Source organism: Anopheles gambiae, chromosome 2 (genome assembly GCF_943734735.2).
Source record: "Anopheles gambiae chromosome 2, idAnoGambNW_F1_1, whole genome shotgun sequence".
NCBI lineage: Eukaryota > Metazoa > Arthropoda > Insecta > Diptera > Culicidae > Anopheles > Anopheles gambiae.
The window spans coordinates 205,895-227,347 of NC_064601.1; the positions used below are offsets into that span (position 1 = coordinate 205,895).

General features: G+C 38.4%; 1 non-coding gene across 1 annotated transcript; it reads left to right on the plus strand.

The window, feature by feature from the left end:
• Positions 1-299: 299 nt before the first annotated feature.
• On the plus strand, positions 300-402 carry Trnai-uau (transfer RNA isoleucine (anticodon UAU)). Its single transcript has 2 exons — positions 300-337; positions 367-402. It is a non-coding gene; the product is annotated as a tRNA-Ile (tRNA).
• The last annotated feature ends 21,051 nt before the right edge of the window (positions 403-21,453 follow it).

Below are 21,453 nucleotides of genomic sequence, written 5' to 3' on the forward strand. Positions count from 1 at the left end.
TGCCTCCCTTTTGTGTATTCTTCACATAGTTCTCTCTCCCTTGTCCGCTGTATCGTCCGCTCTCTCTCTCTCTATGTTTTGCTCTCTTTGCTTCTCTTCACTGAGCCACGATGCGCAGACGCTTCGGGTAGCGAGCACACGTTTGAAAACCGGTTTTTGTATATGTGTGCGACGTGGAACGCTTGGACTGCAGGGCGGCGTTGTGTATGTGACACGCTTGAAACGGTTAGTTGCAAGTGAGTGAATAGCGAGAGCGCTCGTCCGAATCAGTTGAGCTCTTAGCAGGAGAGCAAGCATCTGCTCCAGTGGCGCAATTGGTTAGCGCACGGTACTTATAAGACAGTAATCGTTGCTTGGCTATGAGCGATGCCGTGGTTGTGAGTTCGAGCCTCACCTGGAGCAGCGCTCTCGAATGCGCGCGATTCGTCGCCGCTACTCGGGGAAGCTTTTTTACTGAAAATTTAAACTTCAGGTGGTGTATTGTTTTCGTTGTATAAAACCTTCTAAGTGAAAGTGGCAATGTATGCCATTTATAGTCCTACATCATTCTGGCATTTCCTCAAATGTTAATTATTTTACGTTTTATTTTACGTTTTTTAGGCATATCGTCAAACTCAAGCGTCACCTGCAGCACTGTAATTGTCACTTAAAAAAGCAAAGGAAACAACATTTTAGAGAATTTCTCTCTCAAGGTCGATGTCATCGTCGCTTTGCTTATAGATGTGCCTCCCAACCACACATTAACACTCAGAGGTCGATGACGGTCGGGGTTTAATCTGTAAGTCCGGGGTCATTGGAGCAGAACACATGAGACTGAAATGGCGCTTGACGCTGACAATTGTTGGCATTGTATGTAAATGCGACGTCACCTGTGCGTCTTCACAGCTCCGCAATATGCGAGACAAAGCCGATGAATTCATTTGTTCTCGCCAACCGGAAAATCACAAGACATTTTGCGGCAGGCATCCAAGCATCGGACAAGAAACTCCTGCACGACATGTTAGCTTGCGACAAAAGGAAACCTCAAAAGAGTTTGAATTGCTCGGTAAAACAAGCACAGTTTAATCTATAAAACACATTTGAAAGGGCTAAAACACTTTGAAATTGCTGGCTAAAATATTTAAGTACAGAAAATTGTTGTGAAATTGCACAGGTTTATAAGAACAATGGTAGAACAATGGTTCATAATGGTAATCTAATTAAAAAGGCCTTTGACTAATGACTAGAAGCTCTATAGGATGTGTTTTGGTTGATTGAAAAACGCTTATATTTATAATTTTGGAAATATGCTGAAAAACAATTTTGAACGTAAAAAATGTCGTTTGCTTTCAAAACAAAACTTCCAATTCTAAAAATTGAATGATTTAAATGAATAAAAAATTTCAATGTTGAACAACACAGTTCAACAGCTCAGAGTAAACAGCATCGCATGTTTTTGAGCTCACGAAAACTAAAAATGTTCCGATAAAAATTTCTACCTTTCGCTCTGCACGAAAAATACACAAATAAGTAACCGAACAACTTTATTTGTCCCGCTGCTTGTATGCATCTATTACGTTACGAGCAAGTGCGTTAATCGCACGTGTGTGGTGTTATCATCCAATGAATGGGTGAGTTGAACCTAGCATCATTGCTATTTTCACTCACTTTTGAAGCCCCTTGTACGGGTCATGGATTTTCTAACTCCCACGATTATTAGTTAGTTGTGCAGGCAATATTTCTCTCTTTTTTCAACAGTTAGACCCTCTGCACCGTGATGCTGCGACTCCAATCGAAAGTGGCTGTAATTAAATCTCCCTTTTGGTTTTGTATGCCGACACACAACATACGTATATTCGAATCTGTTGCAATGTTATTGTTTTTGTTGTTGTATATTTTCCTTATCGTGCGGAGCTCGGGAGACTGCTGTCTTCACTAGTTGTGGGAATGATAGAGAGGCCATTCTATATGGTGCTACTTTCCAAGGATTGATGAAAGCGACGAGTCTGCATTGTAAGTTGAATGACTTGCTACTGTGTCTGAAAGTTTGCAATTTCATTCCGTATGCTCCGACATGAGTTCAACACCCTCGCCTTAACTATTATCGGAAGCATCTCCCTACCCAATTGGCGGAGTTCTGAACACAGCAATGTGAATTTTGATCGATTTTTTCGACTTACAACGCCGCGAAGAAGTCGGCATAGGAAATCCAGGTTGAAAATAAGCGGATATCTTCCGGTATTGAAGTCAGACTGGTCAATAATGTTCCCACAATTATTATATTCACTTTACTCAGGTACAACCCGTTGATTCAGAACTCCTACGCATCGAACAGATCGTCAAAAATTCACAGGCAGTCATATAAAAACCATCAATCAGGGTCAATCGGTAATGCGCGGAGTTAAGTTGAGTTTTATCAATTAAGAAATTTCCTCCCTATCCTGGAGCAACACAAAAACTTCCGATTGTAAAAAGAGGGGATGTACCGTAAAAATATGTTTGATAATTTAATCAATTAATATTCACAGTGGGTTTTCTTATATGCACATTGTAGTTAAAAATCAACATGTAGCTGTAAAGGCGAACATATTAGAATTGCTATACTTTCCAACCGAATTGTATTGCTAGCGATGTTTTCGATTATTTTCTTAAGCTGTTCCAAAGAACAAAATTTCTACAAATAGCTTTTATAAAATAACTTTTTAAGTAAATACTATTGCTTTTTAAGTATTTTCATTATAAATATACAATTTAAATATACTATCCTGATAACAATTTTGAAAAAAAAACAAAGAATGTTTGGTCACATATCAGCGTTGCTAAAAATGTTACTATCTAAAGACTTCAAGCCAAGACAAGACTTCAAGGTTTTTCATAATGGCTTAGGACAAAATAGCCAGAGGTTTCATGGATAATATTCTCTTCACTTGGTTAGATGAAACGGTACGTATCATCATCATAACATAGAAGCTACGCATTCCCATTTGGGAACATTGTGTGTCTTTTTCAATGAATTATGCATTAGAAGATGACTGTGTTAAGCAGGTGCTGTGTTATTATTTCTCCGTATTACACTTAATCCTCGCTGGAATAATGAAAAAGTCACCAAAGTAGGGATGTGTCCAGCAGCGACTTTCGAAGCGTGACACTGTCCGAGTGCAGTCTTCCATAAAATGCCACCACCCATGCGGACGGGCGCCAAAGGCGATGTAATGACAAACAGAGCAGGAATGCTTGCCGCCATCGCTGTGAGAGGTGTGCAACATTAAAAACTACGATGCGCAACGACTGTGCACAACCTACACCGTGTACTAATGCGCAGTAGATAGACTAAAGCAGCCATCTCCGAGTTCGACGCACTTCTGTGGCGCGTTTTGTGGCGATAAAGCGATGAGGATCGAGCGATAAATTGGCGAATAATATCAGCAAACCCTCTACATGGCTAAAGCGAAGTGTAAAATAGTTTGCTTCGTACCAGTCATCGAGGAGGGAGTTGGAGCAAAGGGCTACGTGTGTCGTCACTTTCAAAACGGCAACGGCTGTTTGATAAATTACGAAGGTGCGCAAACGGTGCAACAGTAAAAGAATGAGCAACAGTGGGTGGTGAGGTAGGAACATGGGAATAAACCGCAACGCAACCGAATGCACATTTTGCGCGTCGAATCAAAGAAGAGAAAACGATGCACCGACACGTCATGCGTTATGCCATAGTATTTAAGAGCATCGCGAAATCACTTTGCTTTAATTGCGTCAACATAGTGCGCTATGGTCAGACATGTCCTCATAACGACGTGAAAAAAACAATTTTTTTATTTGGTTCGCTAGTATTTTTATTTCTCTACGAACGAGCAAACAATTTTATATTGTCAAGTTTATAATCAGGGATGCATGGCTGCCGTTAGAAAACTATTTATAGTATCAATAAGACAAGATCAATGATAGAAATAATCGCAAAGGTATAACAAGCTAGGTGATTGTTAGTGCTGTTGTACTTAATATTTTCGCCAGCTTGCAGATTTCATGAATAATATCTAATTGTCACATGCCACTTGCACATCGCTTACGGTAGCAATCACGTTATTTGTAGGTGCATGCAATAGACTAAATAAATGTATTCTAGATGAAATAAGTGATTGGTTTGAAACATATTTTCAAAGTGAAATTGTCTATTAGTTACAGTAGTTCGTGCAATAAATATGACTGAGCGTTTTCCAGTGACGAACGACGGTGCATCGCTGACAAGACCTCGGTAAAAGCCCCTGTAGACGCTGTAACCACCGATTTCAGTCACGCGTATCACGAGGTTTTTGTTTTTTTTCACATTTTCTAGTCAATCAGCGTCCGCACGTCACCGCATAATGCGCAATGGCGTCGCTGGCTTGTGCGTGTGCCGATGGCGTTGCAGACTAGTGCGTGTGCATGGATTGGTTGTAATTTTTCTGTGATACGCCTTGGATGCACCTTTGAGTACTTTTTAGAGACCTGTATTGGTCCGAATCACTGAGTTGTCGCGATATGCATGACTTTTTCTCTGACAAGGCCGCTGTAGTTTTGCCGTTACCATACATATTAAACAAATTATTATTCACAGATTCACAGATCTCCAGCACCCATAGTGGAAAGTTTAGTTTAGTTTAGTGTTTATTAATTGATGGACTAGTAAGCCCTCTCGAGTCAAATTTATTTATATTTATTTATATTATTATTTATTTATTATTTATCAAATTTATTTACTTATTTTATCGAGTCATTCATATATAGTTATTGTTGGACGCATTCCGAACACTTAAAAGTGATGTCAGTTCAGTTATCGTCATTCCAGGCTCATAGATATCGTTTATTGAATTTAGTAGACGGCGCATACAAAGAAGGGGGTTGCCGTCTATGGTTTCCACCCATAGTAGAAAGAGTAAAATAGGCCCAAGCAATTACATTTGAAATGCTTAATTTTGTGTAGTTGTAGTTGAATATATGAGATCCACATAAAGGATATGATAAGGTATCGACAGGATGACGATTAACCAAGAAGCTAAAATAAGAAGTTTGTGATCACTAATATTCAAACTGGTAAAACATAAAATGCAATAGATTTGTTTAAACATAGTATAGCGACTGTAATATTCTCTTATGAGCATATTTTCACTTTCGTATAGCAATTTGAGTCAAGGATAAATTTAAATATGATAAATTATATTGTTTTTCCAGAATGCAGTAATAAATTAATCATAGAAAAAAATATGAAAGAGAACATATTGTTTGTTAGATTATTGGAATATGTCGTTCGATGTGAACAGAATGAAATTAAGTCTCATCCCCTGGATTTAAATTTACCCCCGCTCTTGTTTCCTAACTTTGGTCGGAAAATAGGCCGGAAGCTCAAAATAAATAATAACAATAAAAATACAATTGTACACGTGCCAATGATTTTATGTATCGTTTTCACGTTGAACGTGGTGCGGTTCTGGGAGCTAGAGGGATAAACCGTCTCTAATGGATGTCCTGGGTTGCTGTTAGCAGATGAACAAAAGAACGACTGGTTCATGACAATGGTCAATGGGGAGTATACATATGACTAAAAAAGAGTTACCAATCTTGCGGAGCATATGATAGCTTGATCGTTTCATTTGATTTTCCTTCTCGCAGTCATCATTTTTACAAGGGAAATGTTTCATATTTCATTCATTCAACAGATTTGAACTGAGTTTGGTTCACTGTAATTATGTTTTTTTTTTTTTTTTACTTTTCTTGTCATGTGATCACACCCTTGACCACACGCTCGCATTCATTTGCCACGAAATCAACGTAACGTTTATTTTGTGTGTTTTTCATCTGAACTGTACTGTGAATTTTGCAGCACATCATGAGAGATTAATGTTTTTACACGGTTTTTGCGAACGAAATTTGATTAAACAAGTCACTTACAGCACTGACATGGTAGATGGTTAAAAATGATGCATGTTACTGAGAGGGTGATTGTTTTCACATTACATTAAGTTATTTTTTAATTAACATGTATAAAACAGACATCAAAGTCTTTGTTTCAAACAAAGATTGATTAAACTGTTTCAATCTATATGTCAGGCAAAATATATAACTGAATCCTATAAAAAAACTGCCCCGATTTCAAAGATTCTGCACGGCTTCATATACAGCATGGAAAAAATAAAACCTTTATCTGTTTGTTCGTGAACATGACGGATGAGGTATTTTGGAAACTGTGAAAATGTAAGCTATTTATTTTATTTCGGTAAGTTCGCGAAATATCACACCGATCGCATGAAGTTTCAGTGTCTTTAACTAAAACAAAGCATATTACTTTAAGCTACAGATTCATGCTACTGTAACAAGGTGTGCTCAATTGGCGTTTGAATTTTTCAAGCCCTCCCGTAACGAAAAAACGAAGGGCCGTCGATTCCTCCGCCAGGCCGGAACGAACGGAGCGATCGTCAATTATTGCGCGATGCTTGTAGCTGGTTGATCTTCTTTCTACGTAGAAAGTTGAGGAAAAAAGAATTTTCTGGTGTGATCTACCATATCAAGCCTTTACGGCAACCAAATCGCGACATGCAGTGAGCCCCATCATGCGCTTAAGTGTTTCACGCTCGTTCGTGTCGCGTTCAACTGTGAAGAAATGAGGAACCGTTAAAGGAAGCATGTTTGGAGTTCAAGATATCTTCTTGCGGAACGAACGCACAGTACAGAAAAAGCAATGATAGTAAAGAGCCTATCCATATGAAATAGAGCCGATTTTTAATGACTATACATGAGTCCAAGGAGTGCATATCTGGAGTGCATCGATGACCAGCCGCTGGTCGCTTGAACGAAATTCATGTTTGAGGCTTTGCCATTGGTTCCACTGTTGCGCTTGCATTCATGCGTCTCCAATGTTGGAACCATGTTAATTGTTCTAGGTAGTTGTTTGTTTAGCCAGCTCACGTTTTTTATACGTAATTATTTAATACAATCGATTTTTGTATCAATAAAATCAGTTTCATTAACGATGACCCCAGACGTTTAAGTTCTTCTAAATGACAACCAACTCTTTTCAATGTGAGCTAGAGAAATCTAGTATGAAATACACTAACGTTGGTTTCATTTTTTTATATGATCGGGCCAAACGATTGTACTAATTATGGTCGATTATAACGATAATTTACCTAATTTCGTTACATTAAACAGTTCATAGTTATACATTATTATAAATATTCAAAACAAAAAGCAATTGTTAAACTACTAAATATAACGAAATATAATATTGGATTTTAATTTTTTATTATTCTAAGTAGTACTTGGTAGTGGTACCATCTACAATACGTTTCTATTCGATTATTTACATATTTCCAATGAATTCTAAAAGATTGCACTTCTTGTTCTAAATACATCTTCCTATTTCCTTGTTTTTCTGTTGTTTCCAGTTAGCTTTATTTGTAATTTACATAATATGATTTGCTCAAATCTTTTGATAGCTATCTGCACGCAAGACTAGTTTTTAAATCAAAAATAAAATAAATAAATCATCCTTTTTTTCTGTTGAAATCATTGAACACTATTTTTAATATACATCGTTTGATTTTATCAGATTGTATAATTCGCTGTGCTCAAGAAATAAGTTCCGCGCCAATAAAATTTACGTGAAAATTTTTAGAATAAAGTAAACAAATTAACAGTGTTCCAATGGCAGAAGCTTGGGAATCTAGAAGCAGCAACACGGGGTTGATTTGTTGTACCCCTAAACCAAGCGACGCTGTGATCGTCTACAACAAAACAATAATCACAGGTAAATATTTCGATAAAATAAACATATTTTAAAAATAGCACTGGTCGCAGCCGTATGGTTCAGAAGAATGTTTAAAACAGTTCTGGCGGCATGGCTGTTTAGTTGATTAGACGCTCCGAAAAATCCCTAAAACATCGACACAAACGTGGAAACCCGTTAAGGAATCTCTTACACACACATTTGTGTCCACGACAAGAAGCATGCATTGCCATGGATTTCACACCAGTAGTAACACCAGTTTAAGAAATAAGCAAATCCATACGAAATGTTTCGTTTCATCCCTAAATACTCGAGCCTTTAGTACTCTTATATTTATATCCATCCATCCGCGATAGTGCTTTAATTTAATATTCTTTGAACATGGTCTTTGTAGATCAAGCCTCTCGAAGCATTGGAGAATAGTAGCTGCCTGCAGCTTGAATTACCTGCTTGAAGAGTCATTAAATGCTCGGTTGTGTGGCGCGATGTGCGGGTGAACTCAATGAAAAAAGAAAAATATTGTTTTCCATTACACTTCAATAGACCGACGTCTAACGATCCCTTCATCTTGTGATCGAGAAATGTTTCGACTAGAATGCTGAAAGGTAAAGAACAGTCCAGTCAATCTGTCATTACATCAAATCTCCTTCAGTCTCGAAGCAGCTTTGTTTATTCTGCAAGTTTCTGCTATTCGGTTTATGGATCAGTTAGCAGCCCCAGTTACGTACAAATAATTGAACTGGATTGGAGCTGCGTAAAAAATTAACTTACAGCTTTCGTTTGAAATTTGCCGAAAACCTAGGAAAAACATATTCATACAGACAAACAGACAGGCAGAGGATACTGACAATATTTATTATGTGAAGAATGCTAAAAAATCGAATGAGATAATTGACTTGACAATTATTCTCGTAATTCAATGATTGTATAAGGCGAATTACAACAGGTTGACTCTTATATTATTGGCAATACGATTGAAAATATTAATGGTAAAATTGAATGATTCAATCTAACGTATACTTTCAATAAATATAACCTCAAAGTTGGAACTAAAAGAAAGATGAAACTTAACTAAAGCATTATTAAAATGACAACGTTAGCTCTACCGGAGAATCCCGACTATAACCAAACAAACTCATCCAAAAGCAAAAACTTGGAGGAAATAAATATCGTGACACGCTTGAATCGGCACCGAAACATGAGACTTGGTCCTCGGCTGTCGTGCTAGAAAAGCTGCCTTTACTCCCTGAAAGGGAAGAAATGTTTTACCTTGAAACGTTGGCATCTTAAGCTGGGGGCTTACTATCAAACATATCATCACGAACGCACACGGGAATCGTGTAATGAGCAGGGCATTATTAGCGTCACTGACTGCGCACATAACTAATGAGGTGATTAAATGCGAGCACTTTTGAGAAATCGTCAACGGTCGGTCTCGGTGCAGGTTATTAACCACAGACGGTCTGCAGGACAAGTGGACAAACTTTGGAAAGCAGTTGTATATGACTGATCCTGCAAAACAGAAAGTAGGCAGCTTTATGTTTAGCTAGAACGCACAACGCATTGATAATCTATACAATGTACAAAATCATATCATTTGAATACCTACTAGCTGTATTGGTGAAAGAATTGTTTATTTATTCGCAGATGCGGTCGTATAAAGTCCCACACTGTGAACGAAATGCTTGAACAATCCACAAACAATATCTACATCTTTCGCAGACGCAGTTTTTTCCACCTCGATGCCACACTATCACATTGACCCCCTATTCATTTGAAAACAAGCATCAGGTGGGTAGGTGGGTAAGACACCTATCGTTTGCCAAATGTCCCACCGTCCACTTAAGGGCATATCCATTCTAAAATTGCGTGAAATTATCTATGCAAATTGTATTCGCGCTTTCAGAGGGTTATGACTATGATTTGAAGTGCACCGCTAACAGCAAGTGCATTGCGGCAGCTGCTCGATAACGTTCACTTATTGCGTTTCGCTCCATGCTCCGTCTCGTGATGCTCGCTTGCTTTTGCGTTCGACACGTCGTTTTCTTCTCTGATTGTGATTATGATGGCGATGATGCGTCTCTGACATTGTCAGGCTTTCATTGCTCCCGCCAACTCTACACGCATCATGCACGTTTAATGCTCTTCTGCATTTACTCATTGCTTTCTTGTTTCGCTTGCTATCTCAAACCACCACCAATTATTTTCTATTTCTCTACTGTTTACACTCTATGAATGTATCGTGTGCAACATCGCTAGTACGCTTACCGTCGACTACCATTGGTTTACTGAAATTGTTTGGTTTTTATTTGCTCACTTCACGTCTACCACTACTGTGCATTAGCCCTGCAATCTTCACACTCTGTGAAGCCGTCTATTAATGTATGTTTTGTATCTCGATTTGCACTTATTTGTTGAGTCTGAAAAATGCATCGAATAGTAAGTACATAACCTATAAACCAGTACGTGACATATATTTAAGGATAATTTTTCTTTATTCAAGTCTTAGTATACGACCAATATGTGAGGCTCGATGAGTTGATATAAAACTTAGATCATAGAAATGGTTCAGATTTCAGTTAGTAAAAACTAACTATTATAGCAGCAAAGACATCCATCTTATTTCAACAAAATTAAATGATGAGAACCAACCAAAACTGTGAATTTTGACCATCCAATGTCATTGTCATCAACAAACCATGCGTTCTTACCTGGTACGGTAGAGTGCACCGACCGACAATGAAGAATATATTTATTCGTTATCATAAAATTTATTACATCAATTTTGTCTCTTGTGTATCTTATTTCCTTTTTTCAGGAAACGAGTGAAGAATGAAATCCGTTCATGACTTTCCATCGTTGTCAGTCGACGGGACACCGTGACGGAAGTTGGAGAAAAGGAACGTAAAAAGTAGCTTACGGCGCTTGACTCATCGTAACGCTCTCGTTCGACACAATCGCGTTTCAGTTTCTAGACCATTTACACTTCATGAATATTTATTCGTCCGGTCTGTGAGTTTCTTGAGCAAAGACACGATTGCTGAAACATCCACGACTTTGCAAAGAATATTTTCAAACGTTAAAAAAGACCAACCAGGCGGCAATTCTTGGGCAATGTCAACTGAGCAATTGCTTCGTTTAACAGAGATAGATTATGATAGTACATTATTCGAATCTAGTCAAATGATTTTCTACAACAGGTTGTGCGTAAAATTTCAAATAATGCATGCTGTATACTTCAAATGCTAAATACTATATACGTTAAATTTGAAAACTTGCTTAGAAGTTAAGAAATATATTTCTATGTAAAGTTATGCCCAGGCGCCCTATTAAGGGTTTTCACGTTGTTTCAGTGCTATTATGTGTAATCCAGGTTCGGATTGCTCTTGATTTAATTTATGCGACATACTTCATGCATTTCTACAACAATAGAAAGCATTGAAAATAAAGAAAAATAAATACAAATGTGTTATCGATCATTCGTTTAGAATAAAAGTGCTCTTAATTGAAAGTTATGGTTTTAAGGCGATTTTTTTTTCTATTTTAATCAATATTTAAACAATATAGATTTATAACAATTTTATGTTCTCATAATAAAGGTTTAAAAATATTTACATTCCGTAATGTAGGCACTTAACGTATCTTTTGACCAATAAATGGCCTTCTTCGAAGTAACCCTTTTTTAATTACCGCGCATAAATGCATTACCGACACACATGCATGCAGCTGTTGTATACATTGGATGGTCATCAACATGGTGTTTTTTGGAAGAGAACTGCTACGTAGGAAAAAATGAAACAAGTAAGACGCAACACACGTGTTCGGTCATGTTACGTTTGTGCATTATTGGCTAGAACTCGAGCTAGCTATCAATTCAAAAACAATGAACCAACTAGCATAGGCTGTTTTAAGATTTTTTACCCGTAGAAAGCAGAAGCGAGGCGGTGTACATTTTTCAACATGTTTCCATGCCATCGGTGGCTGCGCTTGGTGCATTCTTGGATACGCACAATGCATCATCCTTGATAACCAAGAAGTGAGGTGTAACAGACAAACGGCAACTTTGGCGTGCTACGGCGAGCTGGTTGGCCAACCTGGAGGGCAGTTTATTCTGCAAGTACATTTTTATCATGTTGTAGTCTACAATTGAGGCGAGGCGATTATGACATAGTTCAATGAATTACTGAACATAGGTATAAAGGGTCAATATGCAGAAAAAAACAAAGAATCTAACCAAGCGTATCAATTTGTACAGCCTATCTTACTTAACAAGTGCTACGCTCTAATGCTATATACACAACAACCTTGACAGATGGCTGGTCCGGTGGTTCTGCTTTTAAAAAACAAATGTCTAGACTTAAGCATGTGCTGCCAGAGTTTGAAAATAAACCAATTTTACAATGGTTATCACACAATCAAGACTCGTACATGTTGCAATTCTTCATCTTCTTTGGCACAACAACCACTGTCGTGCTAGGCTCGTCTTTACAACTAATGGGTTTTTTAGGGCGCTTTAGTCTATATCAGTGATTCAATACAATTGTGCCCTAGAGAAACAAAAGTTAAAGACAAATAGTATCACTGAATTTAATGGATATTGCTCAATTGATTTTAGTATACAATACAGATTCAACAACATATAAATTCAACAATCAATCAATCAATCACTACTGTAGTGAATGTATGTAGAGGTTCATTTTAAAGGGAGTTTATATATCCAGACTAGTGATGTGCTGTATGGAGCGCACCCACGACTCCGATCCGACTCCGACTATTGTTAGTTCGATTCCGACTCCGGCAAAATAGAACCACTAGATCCGCCCGGAGTCGAAGTCGTCCGGAGTCGTCCGGAGTCGCCCGGAATCGGAGTCGCCCGGAGTCGTTCGGAGTCGTCCAGAGTCGACGACTCCGAACGACTCCGAACGACTCCGAACAACTCCGGACGACTCCGACTCCGGGCGACTCCGAACGACTCCGGACGACTCCGACTCCGGGCGACTCCGAACGACTCCGAACGACTCCGATAACTCCGGACGACTCCCAACGACTCCGAACGACTCCGGACGACTCCAACTCCGGGCGACTCCGGACGACTCCGAACGACTTCGACGACTCCAAACGACTCCAAACGACTCCGAACGACTCTGAACGAATCCGACTCCGGGGAACTCCAGACGACTCCGAACGACTCCGAACGACTCCGAACGACTCCGGACGACTCCGGATATTGCAGCACGGACCTACCTTCCGGAGTCGATTCTGAATTTATCGGAGTCGGAACGGAGTCGACTCTGGATTTTTGACAACTTTACCCATCACTATTCCAGACACAGAGCTGTAAAACAAAATATCGTTGGTATTTAAAAGCTTTAGAGAGCGCATAAAAGGCTTTATGGATCAGCTATGAAACCTGCAAGGGGCAACTGTCATCGAATTGATCTCGAACGCATACCAAACTATCAATGCACCCATACCAATCTTGGAACTGATCCCATACTGGTTCTGGAATTGATTGCGATTAGTCTTGATTCCACGGAACGATTTACACTTGTAAACTCTAGTCGAAATCACCGTTTCTTATGGCAACGGAAGTCGAGCAGAGGTTGGTGATTTTTTTCTTGCAATTTTTGTCATCCGATGTATGTTGAATGGCACGAATCTTTGCTTGTAATCTTTTGAAATGTTTTGGGTTCCCTGCGTATGAGAGAATATACGTCTAAATTTTTTTGTGATTTTCATAGGTAGAAACAAGCGTTATTGTGATAACGTTCATAAAAGTGCCATTTTAAAATCCTTTTTTTAACGAAACAATCGCCATCAAACAATCGTATTGTGGAAAATTACCAATTGCATATCGATCATGTAACTATTCCCGAATTTGTATTCCATGCTCGTCCTGCAAGATATCCTGCGCCAATTCCTATCTAGGAACTATCCATCCATCCAACTATCGCCATCAAACAATCGTATTGTGGAAAATTACCAATTGCATATCGATCATGTAACTATTCCCGAATTCGTATCCCATGCTCGTCCTGCAAGATATCCTGCGCCAATTCCTATCTAGGAACTATCCATGTATCCATACCACCGACGAACCGACGAGACACTTCGAACAAAAGGAGTTTCACAAGTTGTCCCCATCGAAAATACGTTAGACACTAACGCCATCTCTACAATGATTCGCTTACTACTTAGACACTAGCGAAAAACTGATGGACCTTCTTTTTGTTTTCTTCCTCAAATTTCAACGCAGATTGTTTTATCCACTTCTCAAATCTTTTGTTGTCATTTGGAAACCTATAAAATGATATTCCTGCGTGTTTTGTCCAATTATTCTCACAAAAACTGGAATCACACTTCCTTTGCAATTTGTTTTTGGAAAAGTTGTTTACATCTAAGCAGCCGCAAACAGATCGCATTTTGACAGAACTTCTGTCACAGAAGTGATCACCGGAATAGCAAAAAACAGTGCTTTCGTGTGGTACTTATTAGTAACTGAAGTGTCCCGTTGGTTCGTCAGTGCCCATACTGCCTGAAACTGATTTCTTTTTAAATCTGACGCAAAAACAGTGCCTGTATCAGTAATAGAACTATCTAGTCCAGTGATTCTCTTCCTGTTACTTTATTTGTCGCACGAACTTTTTCGGAGGATGTTAAAAATCATGAATGTTTTATCTGACTTATTTGTGCACTATAAAAAATGTGATGCCGCGATATCGAAATTACAGTGGCGTCCGCCTAAAGTTTCGTTCTTTTCTTGCTTGTCAAAAACTATAACTCTCAAAAATAAGTCGGCGTTGCATTTTCCATAACCAAAGCGGTTATGGTTCTGTTGTATGGATGTAAGATAAGACCCGGGTCTATGTAAATGTTGTGGGAACATTTGTTGCCAAATCGTATTTACGAACTGTCAACCTCATGTTGCGGGAACAAATCTTTTAGTTGCAAGTGAAACAAATCGATTCACATTTATTTGTTGCTGGAACATTTTCGGACGCATTTGCATATCTTAATAAATACAAAATAATTTAAACTTGTAAAATTACATAAGTCTTAAAACACGTTTTGTCTCTCTGAATCTTCCACGTAGATTGGCTTTTATTTTTTATTTTTTGACTGTTCATATGACATTTTATGTCAAGGTTGTTAGAGTGAGACGGTAGTTCTTTACACGGTACTTAAACTAAAGGTATGATCTCTGCCAAGGTGGCCATATTATAAAGATGGGATTTTGTATATTCTACAAACTTTATTTTAAATCAATTTTGTGAACAAATCTGTACGCAGTTTTGAAATAAATGGGAAAATCCAGAAATGTTTCCATCATAAAAATGTCGCTACAACATGTTGGGACGACAACATAGACCCGGGCCTAAGCAAAAGAACATTCAATCAACTACTGAAAAGTAATGTAGCATCAGCTTTTGCTAGAATTTTATTAAAGAAACAAAGAGATGAGCTCAAACAAAGCTGTAATGAAATAAAGAATATGAAAAATATATTGTTTTTTATGATGACACTGTTGAACAACCAGTTTGGATGCTAAACCAATTTTCCATAGCGATGGATAAATAAATCCCACAGCAAAGACATGGGTGCTTGTACTTGTTACACTATTTTATGACTGTTCACGTGTCACAGAACATGTTCTGCGGTACAAGGCTCGGTATAACGATCGTCGATGTAGAACAAGCTGAACATCGTTGGCAGAAGGTAAGACTCATCTATTAGATTCACTTTCGATTTTGTTTTAACAAATATGAAATGAAATCGTTAAGCTCTATACCATTAGGCAGCATGAGAGCATGTTAAGTTTTTTTTATTATCACTTTAGCCATTACACCACAACTTATGTCGAGCTTTACTTGGCAAATGAGTGATTTATGCTGCTCATAGAACTACCTCCGCAAGTCAGTGAGACTCGTACAAAAGTATATTTAACCTGTTAGAGATGACTGATACTAACCCTTTACACTAAAACGCTCAGTGAAACCCATGCGAAATTGTCTCTGAAAGATGCTGAAGAGTGTTCTAAGGCTATGACTACATAAAAAAGAGCATGATCGTAAAACTAAACTCTCTTTCGTGCTGCTGCCGACAAAGCCACCACACGCTGGGAACGTGGATCAAAAGAAAGACCCGTCCCAAGCGTCGATCCGACAGCGACATAAAAATCCTTTCCTGGATCCTTTCTCGTCTGCTTCGGATGCATTAAGCAATAGCCCGAGGAAGTCCTTACCATGAGGCATCGTATAGCCAAGTAAAGATGGAAAAACGATTAAGCACCTCCAAACAGCGGCCCGTCCAAATCCATTTCGCAGAGCCATGACTTAGGCAACCCCATGACAGACTGTGACGACCCCATCGTTCACGGTCGTATGTGCCCTCAGGATAGAGAACCATTGAAACTGAAAAGAATTAATATGATGGTCGCTTATTCGCCTGTTCATTTTCAGGCACTTTCGTTTGCTCGCGATCTGGAGACCGAATGATGACCGAAAATGTGTGTCTCTCTTCTTCTCAAAGTCCTGAGCGTGTAGCGGGTGCGTCGCAAAATCACCAGATGACCGATGGCCATGACACATCCACGATTTTGGGTTATTTTATTCAAGGTATAGACCGGACCCCGGTCCCCGACGCTTGGTGCGGCTCTCATTCGCAACGCATCGTGACAGATCGCTTTAGTTGAATTGTTCACCTTACGAATACCTGCATAGCATGCGTGCACAGCAAGAACGGAGAGAGATTTATTGGTATATAATTAAGATGATTGATAAAAAGGTGAAAATATTTATGGCACGTACCGGCATCAGCCCGATCACCAATCACAGCGTCCGGAATCGAAACGCACCATGTTTTGTCGTATTTCTCCATGTTATGAGGCTCGAGGTGGTGTTCGCTGGGACATATGGTAGAATACACGCATTTCATAGTTTTGAGAGCATGCTGTCATCCATCAATAATGAATTTTCGTTTCCTTTCGTTCGACTAAAAATCCAATTATACGTTCATGTTTACAGTAACATTGCTTCAAGTGATTTAGTTTCCATTCCTCGCGCCCTTCATTGACCAGCGATGGATGTCACTCATGAATGACATCAATAATGTCTTCCAAGGGTTCAACGCACGTCATCGCCCTACTTCAAGTTAGTTTGAGTTTCTACGAATATTGCGTGGCAAATAGAACAGTAATCGCTTAGCTGTCACTGAGAGCCTTTAAATGTAGCCTCCATGTCAGTACGTGCACATAGATAACGTGCTTATGTTTGTTGCAAGTTGTTCTATTACATTACATTAGTAGATTCTAATAATAATTGCACGAAATCTTAAGATTAAATTTCAAATAGTTCAGCTATTGATATTAGAAATAAAATGGCAAGAAGTAAATGAAAAAGGCGAATCGTTTAAATGATTAAATGAGTAAATGATAAAAGCGAAAAGGTTCATAATGGTCGATTAAAACTGTAATCCTTTCTAGTTACATTGTGCGTAGCAAGTTAATTAATCTAATCGATTAGGACACAGTACAGATGAGATTCGCCTTGAAGATGAACTTAGGCATCGGTACCCTAGATAGCTTAGTGTACATTATTTAAAAAAAAACATGTCAATGGTCTATTAGCTTGTACGTGGCTATGTGATGTGTCATTATTTTATAAATGCCCACTATTGGTCCAAAGTTGAGTAGCCAATCCACGAGCAGCTTTTTTGTCACCCTGCCAAGCCAATTTGTAAAGTACATTCCCTCTTTAACGGTAGTCGATCCTTCTTTTCTGGAACAATGTGACAAATAACTTCTCGGAAGGAATTTCTACAACAGAATGTTGTTCAGCTATTTTGCTTTACTTTGTATAAAAAAAAACGCTCCATCTTTTAGCCGTAAATGCGACGATTATTTTTTCAGTGGTCGTTTGTTTGAATCCTATTGGCCCATTCAAACAAAGCGTGTGACAAAGAAAAAAGTTGCTGTGATCCAAAACGACATAGTATTAACAATGGATTTCTTCTTTCTATGTATGTTAAAGTAGGCTGGTAACATAATGACACAGCCAGAGAGCTTCTGATGTGCATCGATGATTTTTAGAAGCCCCGAGGATTGGTTCCCTACCGAAACAGATTGTGTTTCAACAAGCCCAACCCAGGTCGGTTGTCTATTTTGGCGTGATTGTAAACCGCTAGTGATGCCGGTGTGTGATGTCGATAGACTTCATAATACGTACCCCTCTGGCATCTAAATCCGGTCTCTTACATAGTGCCTACAAGCAGCAGCAACTGCTGCTGTTGGCAAGGATCCGACCAGTTGCGCGTACAATGCAATTCCACTCATCCTAACGTGTGCCTCGAAACGATTGACAAACCCTCAGGCAGGATTCGACAACAACAACAACCTAGCTAATCCCCTGTGCTAGATTCATACCCTAACTAGAATGGTCTGCAAAATATCCAGACCCAGTCCTGATGAGCATGATGATGAAACATAAAATAATCATGTATTTACCGCCTCTTTGGGCCACGCTCTTTTATGCTTCCCTGAACTTCACTATATGGCGCCGAAGAGTATAAAACTATTTTCAACATCGGGAAGGGCAAACAACGGGTGGAAGGATATCGACACTCATCACTCGACAACGGTAGCACTTCAATTTTCTAAAATATTATCGAACCGTGAACTAATAGAAATATTTGTTGAATCTTCCTCTCTTTTATCGTTCTTTCTTTTTCTCACTTCTGCTTTCAGTGATTGATGCAACCGCCATTCTAACAACAGTAAATCGAACTGATGCGCAAAGGATCAGTTGTGTCGAAGGATGAGCTGGTAGCAGGAGGCGATTGCAGGGATTATTAGCATTTTTGTTCTACCTTTCCTCTTAACCTTCTCTCGAACCTCACTTCTTTCGCAATCCTCAACCTTTTCGAGCATCTTTCCTGCAACTTCTTATTACTGAAAATGAAGGGTCCATTTTGTACGTTCCATTGTTGTGCACTGTGTTGAGAAATATTCTGACCATGGTGATTATTGAAAACTTGCACATAATTTCTCATGCTGTCGACTGCTCAGCAATACCCCATACATTCATAAGAGTGAAGAAAATAGAATGTATGCCCAAACCAAACAATATTAGTATGAAAAACATCTCATATAATATGTGGCAACACACAACTTTACTTTGTATTAAAATCTAAATACAACATAATTCTACCTTCTAGATCTATGTTACAATGATACAAACCAGTTCATACATTCATCTAAAAAGTAAAAAAAAATAGGAGCACCAAAGCATGAAATATTTAGGTTTTAATGACGCTTACATTGCTGGCAGTCAATCAATGCTAAGGAACGGAAAATATGCTCCATCATGGACTCTCTGTGCAGCTGGTTGAAGTGGAGCAGGATGTTCTATTTTCATTTCAGATTTAATGCTGCCATACACAGGGCATGAAAAGGCGTTTTGATAGTGGTATGTTGATGCCAGGCACACCCGAATGTCATAATTATCGGTGGATCGATCTTTTATGTGAAATTATAGTTTAAACATTTTCTGGTGCGTCACAATAGATCGTTCTGGAAAGCAGATGGTTTTGTGATATATCCCATCTTACACCAATCCGAAAATAGACAGAGGGAAAAGTTATTGTCAATAAAGCTGGAAGGAGAGAGTGCTTACTTAAACTTGTGCCACATATGATGCAATCAAACTGTTTAAATACAGAGCTTTTTTCAAACTTATATTTTAAGCATTAAACTATATTGAAAGTTTGATGCCAGGAACTATTAAATAAACATACACAGATCAAAGAGAAGATTTCACATGACTTATTAGTATTGAATCCCAAAAAAATAATATTTAAAATAATATATCTAAATCAATATCAATTTTAGATCCTACCATTTAGAAATTAGATTTTAAGTTGGATTTAATAATTTGATGTATTTCTTCTTCTCAGACCTATGACGGGCATGTTGTTAAGTCGTACGAGTTGACGACTGTACCACCAAACTGGCCCATAAAAAATTAAGTATTTATACCTTATTAAATAATTTTCAATACTTCTTTATGTTTGATATTTGCTCACTTGCAAACAAAAATAATATAGTCATATGTGTTTCTAAATAAATAATATAGCAGCAGAGCGATGATAATTATTTCGAAGCTTCATCTTTATCATCTATAACTCCTCCTTCTCTTACCCTCTGTAATTGTCGCTGTACACGCAACACGACTGTCCTTGCAGCAGGACTAATGTCGGTCTAACGACACATGCTTTCAACGGATTGCATTTGAAGTGAATGGTTTCTTCTGCTGAATAGATATGATACATCAACTGAAGCGTACAATTTGAGCCCCGAATTCAGGAGAAACCCAGGATTGAGTTAAAGGATGCAAAAAAAAATTGTTTCATCTACGACAAGAAACTCAATCCCGATTTCTATAGAGGTCTAAATCGACAACTTTACAATATGAGACATGAAATCCGATACACAATCTTTGAAAGGTCTTTGTCATCATTTGCTGCCTGGGTCTGCCATTTTCTATGAGAATAATCCTCCCACGAAGGAGAAAGCGAGAATTAAGCTATCTATAACGAGGAGATTCAGTGTGCCAGATGTTGTGACAATGCCAACCCATGGCAGATTTTCCCATCTATTTTCATTGCATCACTTCCAATGCTATCGGTTTTCTTTCTATCCCGTTGAATATACCAAACAGCTATAAACATCGGAAACTCTTATGTGATCGTGTAAAATGAACAAAATGGCCACTACATTCTATGAAATATTAAACCGGTCTGTCACGTAAATGCGCCATACTTTAATCCTTTCTGTAAAAAGGTGCAATTAACGACCGGGAGAGTACTTTATTTCCCTCAGTGCTGTGATTCTTCTTGAAGCTAATGTTAAACGCCGTTTCCTCTATTCCAGCCTGTGTATGGCCTTTCCCATGAATATAAGCCTCATACCGGAAACGGCTGTACAATCAAAAGTTTTCAAGAGGGTAATTTGAATAACAAAAGTTGTCAAATAAAAAAAAAAAATGATTGCTACTCATAAACAGGGTGCAAAATGGATTCTCGTGCACCCAACTGTTAGGGGCTGACATCGGTGTCAAACAAAGCAGAAAAAATGTATGATCCTGAAGAATGTAGATGGTTAGAAGTGTTCCAGCTCGACAAAATAAGTAAAGGGTCATATAAAAACTATTTTTTCATAACGTACCAAGTCAATACGGTGTAAGGGAGTGAAGTTTGCTAATTTTGCAAAAAAATTAAAAACCTAATTATAAAACTGCTTTGAAAATCGTGAAACGCATTCAATATGTTATATAAATTACAAGTATAAATTTATTTACACAGTTTTGTATGCTTCACTGCTTAATTTGAATCAATCAAAATTAATCAATGAACTCATATAATATGGCCTTTGATATTAAAGTTGCAAGGCTCAAGCGATCAAACGAAAACGAAAAAATATTAATAGTCGTTAAACAAACCACAGCACTACTCATCTCGATTTGATATTCGAGCATGCCCTGAAATTATAAAGGCACATGTTACAGGAAAAATCAAGCAAAGACACTTCTGGCAAAAAGGACAAGAAACATAAAGTGGCACGGCAACGTTGGCCAGAAATCATCCAAGAGGATAGCCAAAAACGAAAACGACATCTTGTGGGCGTTTCCTAATTTATTTTCATGTTCACTTTTGGAATCTAGATG